Genomic DNA, 7,174 nt, shown 5'->3' with positions numbered 1-7,174 from the left:
ACACAAGGTAAACATTTGCACCCCACACCCACACCCCACATTGGTCAGGATGAACCTGCCAGCTCCAGAGAGCTTGGCACTGTTCCTAACCCATGCACACAGAAGCCCCTGAATATTTGGAGACTTCTGCCTAAGGTTAGTCTGAATCCTGCCTGTTGCCCTGCCTCGCTACCTAGCAGCCCTTTTTGACATGCCCGTTGAATACTGTCCACCCTGATGACCCATTATGGCTTCCGTAGTGGGACTCTGTCTTAACCAAGTTAGGTCTCTGAGACTGGGGACATGAGCACTGAGCCCCAGGATCACAGAACATCTGTAGGATGGATGTTGAGAGGGAGAGAGGGTGCCGCTGGGGGCGTGTCACTATTTGCCCTTCCAGGTGGCTGAGGGAGGAGAGGCTGTGTGGTAGAGACAGGGCTGTGGACGGGCTGCACTGAGGGGACCCACGGAGCTCTTTATGCTGTGAGCCTACAGACATCAGCTTGTGTGTGCAATGGTGGGAATCCTGGAAAAGAAGCATTGCACAAGCCATCAGCGTATCCTCCTCACTGGGGCGGGAGTGTTAAGATAAAGACTCACTATTCACCCAGAGTAGTCCGGAACCCACCGCAATCCCATGGAAGCCACTCGAGTGGGGTCGGAGTTACAGGCGTGAGTGGGCGGCAGTGATTCTTCACATGCTCTCGGCCTGAGTCCACTGTGAGCACAAGCTGCTCAAATAAAAACACCTCAGACTCCCCAACTCCAATCTTACGCCTCCGAATACCTGGCTTGGTTCAAGCATGTGGTTTTTCTGTGGCGTGTTCAATTCTGATTTTTCTTCTGGAAGTATCAGTCTCCAAGCACCATCAGAGCCGGAGAACATCTTCCGGAGCTAATCTCTTTGCTAATCTGAAAAGACAGCGCTGCCTGACCACAGTGCCTACCCTGCAGAGAACATGCCCTCGGAAACCTTCTAACGACATGTGTTAAACGCTCAGTCATAACTGCGGTCACTTTCCCCTCCCAGGTAAGTCCTTTGTAGAGACCTATGGTGCCTGATGCTGTTCTGGGCACTTTCTTAAGATGGTGAGGCCACCATCAGCCCCCTTAGTGTGACAGACAGATGCTGACACCTGCTGGGGTCGAGGGGCAGGGGCGGGTGGAGCATCCAGATAGAGAAGGTTTTTAGGGTGCATTTTAAATGGAGTGGTCAGGGAATGTTCTGGTTTGGGGTGAGGTGTCCGAGCCAGAAGTCCAGACTTGAAGGAGGGATGCATTCCAGACAGCAGCCAGTGTGGAAGGCCTGAAGCAGAGGTGTCCTCATTTTCAACATGGTCAGGAGGGGTGGAAGAGGGAGGCGTGGCAGGCAGGGCGGAGAGGGAAGAAAAATTGGAAGGCTGCTTGCACTGGAAGGACCGGGAGAGCCACACAGCTGGGTGAGGAGGCTGCTTGGAGTTGATCTGTTGTTGCTGCTGCTGCTGGTTTGTGTCTCACTGTGTAGCCAGCCAGGCTGACCCTTAACCTCTTGAACCTCCTACATCAGCTGTCCAGGAGCTGGGATTACCAGTGTGTGCTACCACTTGCTGCTTTCTCTGGAGTTCTGAACAAAACTATGGCTGATAGCACCCATTGACAGAGGCCATTCTGGCTGCCTGGCGGGCAGCTGCCTGGAGAGCCGGCAGGCTCTGGGAGCCCGAGACAGAAACCTGTAAAGGGTCGTTACAATAACCAGGAGCAGTAGTAATGTCAGAAGAGAGTTGGGGATCTTGAATGCATTAAGGGAAAGCAATGGCTTTAATGGCACAGGAGACAGGAGAGAAACAGAAGAGCATGTGACCCCAGGACCTTTGGCCAAACAATAGGAAAAGGCCTTTGCTGTTTGCAGCGCAGACAGAGGGACCACAAGCTAGAACGTTCGAGCCTGGGGAGCCCAGTGAGCTGACTGGTGACATTCCAGGAAAGCTGTGAGCAAGGAAGGAGCAGATGCACACCCAGGCCCAGCAGCACCAGGGTTAGGAGAGCAAACAGCCCCCACGGTAGAGGACTACAGAGGACACTGGAGGAAGTCATATACAGAATGGGCCATGGCCCATCCTGAGGAACAAACACTGACAAGAGCCATGACAAGATGACAAGAGCCATCCTCCAACCCCGGCCTGGTGGACGCAGTATCACCCCCAAATAGTTCCAAGGCCAGGACTGAGGAAGTCAAGTCTTGGAAGTCAAGTGAAGACCTTGCCCTCTTCTGACTTCCATGGGACCTTTTCTCCATTAAAAAAGCTGGCCGTTGGAGGGCTCAGCTGCTAAGAGCACTTACTGCTCTCCCAGAGGAGCTAAGTTCAGTCCCCAGCACCTGTACCAAGTGCCTCACAGCCACTAATAATGCCAGCTTCTGGATGACTGAAGTCTCTGTCCACAGCCAAGCAGCAGCTCAAACACATACACTGTGTGGCCAGGAAGGCGGGAAGCAGGCCTGGAGCAAGAGTGGGGTCAAAGCCTGTCCAAACCCCAGAAATCTCATCCTAAGATCAGCGGGAATAGGATTGCTCCCCCCTGCTTCCCTGGGCCTGCATGTCCTGGGGCATGTAGCCCTGTGCCACCCCTACCTTTACCTCACCAGAGGGGGTCATGCAGCAGGTAGTCAGATCAAACTTCCTGTCTTTTTATCAGGTCCTGTCCACCAGCACCTGGAATGCCTCCTCATGCAAATGAGGCATCCCAGCACGCTGATCTCAGCTAATGATGTACAGTCATCCTGATAGATAGCCCCTACTCACCCCCTAAGGCTTAAATAGCCTTTGCTACCCCCACCCCAGTAAACGGAACCAGTTCTCCAAAGCTGTTCCCCGTGTGTGTTCTTTGCCCAAGTACTCACTGCCAACCAAGATTCTGCCTATACCCACTCTCTCCCACTAACCTTCCCCAGTCCAGCCCAGTGCACAAGGGACCTGCCTAACCTAAGGGATAAATAGACAGAGGGTGGCAATACCCACACAGAGACACATAATTAAATAATAATAGCCAGGCGTGGTGGTGCATGCCCTTACTCCCAGCTCTTGGAGGCAGAGGCAGGTGAACCTCTGTGAATTCGAGGCTAGCCTGGTCTACAGAGCAAGTTCTGGGACAGCCAGGACTACACAAAGAAACCCTGTCTTGAAAAACAAAAAATGGGGCTAGAGAGATGGCTCAGGGGTTAAGAGCACTGACTGCTCTTCCAGGGGTCCTGAGTTCAATTCCCAGCAACCTCATGGTGGCTCTAAAAAGAGAACCATCTGTAATGGGATCGATGCCGTCTTCTGGTGTGTCTGAAGACAGCTATGGTGTATTCATATACATGAAATAAACAAATAATTATTTTTAAAAAAAGAAAGAAAAAAAGAAAAACATAAATAACTAAACAAATAAAATTTATTTTATTTTTTTTTTTTTATGTATGTGAGTACATTGTAGCTGCCTTCAGACACACCAGAAGAGGACATCGGATCCCATTACAGATTTTTTTTTTTTTTTTTTTTTTTTTTTTGAGCCACCATGAGGTTGCTGGGAATTGAACTCAGGACCTCTGGAAGAGCAGTCAGTGCTCTTAACCGCTGAGCCATCTTTCCAGCCCCTCTCCCCCAAAATAAATCTTAAAACAAACAAACAAACCCAACAACTGAGACTGGGGGATGGACACATAGGTACGCTTCCCACTCTAGCCTGCTTGTCTGAGTTTGTATCACCTGGCATAGAGCTTCAGTGAACAAGAGACCCTGTCACGGAGGCAGAGACAGGCGGATTTCTGAGTTCAAGGCCAGCCTGGTCTACAGAGTGAGTTCCAGGACAGCCAGGACTACACAGAGAAACCCTGTCTCGAAAAACAAAACAAAACAAAACAAAAAAAAAAAAAAAAGAGAGAGAGAGACCCTGTCTCAAACAAGGTAGGAAGTGAAGACCAACCCCTGAGGTCGTCCTCTGACTGTCACATGTACCCTAGCATATGTGTGCCTCCCACATGAACACACTCATATATACACACAGTGATAACAGTTACATGATTACGCTGGCTTTTAAGGACCCTGAGTCATGTGCTAGGATCCTGGAGTGGCAGGTCGTAGTGTCAGTCCTTGAGCTAGGACAGTGTTGGCGAAGCTGTTGTCTAGGCAGCCTGAATAGGCCTGTGCCCACTGCCTATTCTGTCTAGATAAACAGTCCACAGCCTCCGAATGTGCATGTTACGAGTGCACTGCTGTAAAGAGAACACAGCCAGGGCTAGTTAGAAGTCATGTATTTGGTTTTTTTCCAAGCTGGAGAAACATCTCAGTCTGTGAAGTGCTTGCCGTGCCAACATCAGGACCTAAGTTTCATCCCAGGTAGCCATATGAACAGCTGAGCATGACAGCCGAGAGATAGCTCAGTGTAAAAGCATCTCATGAATACGTGTGAAGATTTTGGTTAGACAGAAGGCACACACAAGCCCAATGTGTAGCAAGAATACCTGCAATGGCAGCTCTTCTACAGGGGGACCTGCTGGGCTGTGGGTATCAGGTGAGGCCAAGTGGCTTCTGGGAGCAATGATGGGGGATGCCAGATTGCCTGTGGCCCCTTCTCATGGTCGCTCTGTCAGTTGAGGAGAGGCGGGATGCAGTCACAGCTCGTCTCCATCCCCCATAGCATCTGAGAAGTTCTTGCATGGCTTCTTGGCCTTGAGGTAGAGAAAGGCATCAGTGTGATCCAATAGGAGGCAGGCTCAGAGTTTATCAAAAGAGCTTTTAACTCACTGGTATTTAAGAGGATTTAAGGACATTGAAGACCAGAGTTAGAACACCTGTTACCTGTGGAGGGAGAGCTCCTGACAGAGGAAGCCCTGCTGTCTTGTCTCTGTGCTCCTGAGGTGACCTGAGAACCCCTGGGCCATGCTCTCCTCTCCAGCAAAGCTTTTCAGTGGGTATGAGTTATGGGCTATCTGAAACCTCAAAAGGACCCCAGAGAAGTGAAACGCCCATCTGGGAATGCCCTAACAGCTGCCTTCAGAATCATGCAAGCTGGAAAGCAGCTAGCTTCTTTTTTTCCACCTACAGAACAGATGAGCAAACTGTAGTCCATCCACACAGGGACCATAAAAGAAGACTATAAAAAAGGAGCAGGTATCTGTTCATGCAGGCGCAAAGAGGGACACGTGGTAAATGAGAGAGCCGGGCTTGGCAGCTGCCTGCCCAGATCACTGCTGAGACAGTCTAGAAAGGCAGAACAGGCTGTGGTTGCTGGGGGAGAAACAGGGAGACTCGGGATTGATAAAATGTTCTGGATTATCCCAGCACTTGGGAGGCAGAAGCAGGCGGATTTCTGAGTTCGAGGCCAGCCTGGTCTACAGAGTGAGTTCCAGGACAGCCCGGGCTATACAGAGAAACCCTGTCTCGAAAAACAAAACAAAAAACCCAAAACAAACAAACAAACAAAAGAATGTTCTGGATTGTGTCTACGGTCATGATTATTTGACTATACTTTTGTCCTAGCGAACTATACACTAAAGACAGTGAATTTTACTCTTTTTAAATGTAAACACACACATATGTGTGTATTTTTTAAATTAATTAATTTATTTAATGAGTATGCTGTACCTGTCTTCAGAACAGAGCATGGGATCCCATTACAGATGGTTGTGAGCCACCATGTGGTTGCTGGGAATTGAACTCAGGACCTCTGGAAGAGCAGTCAGTGCTCTTAAATACTGAGCTATCCTTCCAGCCTCATATGTGTGTGTGTTTTTAAGGTAAAATGGATTGACTATATCTCAGTATCCTTCCTTACCCAGCATGCAGGAAGCTCTATTTTTGGTGGTGGTGATTGTTTTGGGTTTTTTGAGGCAGGGTTTCTATGCATAGCACTGGCTATCCTGGGTTTTGTTCTGTAGACCAGGCTGGCCTCAAACTCCACCTACGTCTGCCTCCCCAGTGCTGGGATTAAAGGCGTGTTCCACTACCTCCCAGCAAGAGTTTCCTTTTTATTTTAAATTATGTGCATATATGTATGGGCAGGTACATGTGCATGTGTGGAAAAACTCTGCTAATTAAGGTTGACTTCTACTATGACCAGATAGTCTCTGGGCTCTGTGCAATATGGGTGACTCCCTTGGTTAGCAAAGTTTCTCCTTCTCTGACTGTTGTCCAGGAATTCTAAGTCACTCGCTTGCCTCTACCTGAGGAATGTCACGAAGCTTCAATTAGTTTAAAGGATCAATTTCCTTTCTCCTGCTAAAACCTGTTTAGCAGTACCTGAGATTCCTGAAATGCTTCCCCATGCTCATTCGGCATTCCAGGTACCCTAAGCCCCCAGCCTTTGCCCACCTGGGTAACCCAAATTTTATAAGCCTTCAATCCCCCTAAGTAAAATTGATCTGCTCCTGACTATGGTTTATTCTCTGTATGTATTCACAGGGCTTCCGAAGCCCCTGTTCCACGTCTCTGCTCCCAATGCCCTCGTGGACTGTGAAAGCAGGGAGATTCACATGCCTGCAGTGCCCTAGGAGGCCAGACGGGGGCGCCAGATCCTCAGGTGCTGGAGTTACCGGTAGGCACGAGCTGCAAGACCTAGGTGCTGGGAACTGAACTCCTGCCCAGCAGAAGTGCAGCAAGTGCCCCTAACCACTGAACCATCTCTCTGGCTCAGTACTCTCTTTTGGGAATTTCATAAGTGAATATTATTACATCACTTCCTCCCCATCCTCTTCCCATTCCCCAAGGCCTTGATTTTCATTCCCAGAACGGGGGCAGAGGCAGGGGTCGGCTAAGAAAAGCACTCTTACTAGTGCCAAATAAAAACAAAACAAAAGAACGTTTTGACACATTTGATTTTAAGTGTATTAAGCTCAGTTTCATTTCTCTGACTTTTTTTTTTTTTTTTTTTTTTTTTGTATTTTAACTCTTTAACCAGAGAAGGGCTGACCTATGGACAAGCATTTCTAGTATGCAGCCAGGCATGTACAGAACAAACCTGATACTATAGGTTCAAAAGCCCTGCCATGCAGGTGAATAAGCTGAAGGTATCTACTGTCAAGATTTTTTTTTTTTTCATCAAGTAATATATCTTAAGGAACTTAGTTTGTAGCCCAGGTTAGCCCAGAACTTACTATGTAGCCCAGGCTGGCCTTGAATGTAGCAATTCTGTCTCAGCCTCTCAAGTACTGGGATTGTAGTCATGAGTCCCTGTGGAG

The 7,174-nt window shown here is 48.8% G+C and overlaps 1 long non-coding RNA gene across 1 annotated transcript; it reads left to right on the top strand.

The window, feature by feature from the left end:
- The first annotated feature begins 200 nt into the window (after positions 1-200).
- Positions 201-6,766, top strand: LOC143434229 (uncharacterized). Its single transcript, XR_013103572.1, has 3 exons — positions 201-1,009; positions 6,133-6,280; positions 6,399-6,766. It is a non-coding gene; the product is annotated as an uncharacterized LOC143434229 (long non-coding RNA).
- The last annotated feature ends 408 nt before the right edge of the window (positions 6,767-7,174 follow it).

Source organism: Arvicanthis niloticus, chromosome 13, assembly GCF_011762505.2.
Source record: "Arvicanthis niloticus isolate mArvNil1 chromosome 13, mArvNil1.pat.X, whole genome shotgun sequence".
NCBI lineage: Eukaryota > Metazoa > Chordata > Mammalia > Rodentia > Muridae > Arvicanthis > Arvicanthis niloticus.
Note: the sequence above shows the minus strand (reverse complement) of the source record. Positions and strands in the feature narration are given on the sequence as shown.